The sequence below is a fragment of the Pseudomyrmex gracilis genome, unplaced genomic scaffold, assembly GCF_002006095.1.
Source record: "Pseudomyrmex gracilis isolate BER0280 unplaced genomic scaffold, ASM200609v1 scaffold_1515, whole genome shotgun sequence".
NCBI lineage: Eukaryota > Metazoa > Arthropoda > Insecta > Hymenoptera > Formicidae > Pseudomyrmex > Pseudomyrmex gracilis.
In genome coordinates this window covers 26,084-27,499 of record NW_018022099.1, presented here as the reverse complement: position 1 = coordinate 27,499, position 1,416 = coordinate 26,084, and positions in this window count along the sequence as shown.

The following is a 1,416-nucleotide window of genomic DNA, read 5'->3' as shown; positions in this document are numbered from 1 at the left end:
TAACGACTATCCTCATTAATGTTGGATCAACCATACAAGTCATTTCCATAGAACTATGGTTTCTACAACCATGGTGTACGCATGGGCGAAAAATAACATTACTATTTTGTTGGGGCAACTATATTTCCTGAAGTGATATCTATAGTGTTTTCTCCGTGTATATTTAGCGTATGTACTTGTAACATTTTCTCTCAATAATTTTTGCGAACATCTATTTTTTTATTTTTTAATTATTTGTTTCATTGTAGAATATATTGATAAGGACCTAAAAAAAAGGTCGAAACGTCTATTTTTCACTCATGATTTAATAAATCACTTTCTTATACATCTACACATCAACACCGTTGTTATGCTCTGACTGCCTTTACCACACCATTATAAATACAAATTTAGGTAGGCCATCACACGCTAATTGTAAATGTTCATTCTTTAACACACTATTACGCGTTACTAAAAACACCTCTAAGACAAAAGAAACTTTATGTTATAAAAGACGCCTCTGACACAATAAATTTAGAACATAATCAGCATGTTGATTGTAAATGCTTCATTAGTCCACCAGTACACGTTTATGCAAGCGTATTTTTAAGAAAATGAGAAAGCAAGTTTTTGTTGCAAAAAAACGTCTCTGGTAAAAGAAATTTTGAACATAGCCAGCACACATTGATTGTAAATGTTCATATTATTTAGTACACTACTTTACAATAACAAAAACGTCTCTAAGACAAAAGTAAAGCAACTTTTATACTACACGAGACGTCTCTGGTACAATAAATTTAGAATATAGCCGGAACACGTCACTTGTAAATACTTCAAAATAAGTTTTCTACCAGCATGAGTTTAGAAAAACGCTTCTGAGCAAAAGAAAAAATAAAACAACTTTATGTTACAAAAAAGGCCAATTAGACCATAGCCAGCACACGATAATTATTAGTACTTCCTATTCATAAGTACATTTGCACACGCTTGTATCTCTGAGAGAAAAGAGAAAAAGCTTTATGTTACAAAAGACGTCTCTAGCACAATTTAAAAGATAGCCAGCATATGTTGCTCATCAAACCTTTATATTTATTAGTACACCAATACACGTTTTTAAAAGCAATTCTGAGAAACAAGACAAAACAATTTTATGTCACAAAAGACGCTTCTGACATNAAAAATTTAAAATACATTTAACAAGCACACATCAATTAAAAATGCTTTATAATACTTATTATTCCAACACACACCTTTACACAAACGCCTCTGGGAAGAAAGACGAAGCAACTTTACAGTCAAGAAGATGCATCTGACATTGTTTTATTTTAATATTATGGAGACCATAGGCAGCATGTGTTGGCAGTTTATAACTATTACTCCAGCACACGTTATCAAGAACGCTTCTGGGAGGAAAGACGAAGCAAATGTACAGTCAAA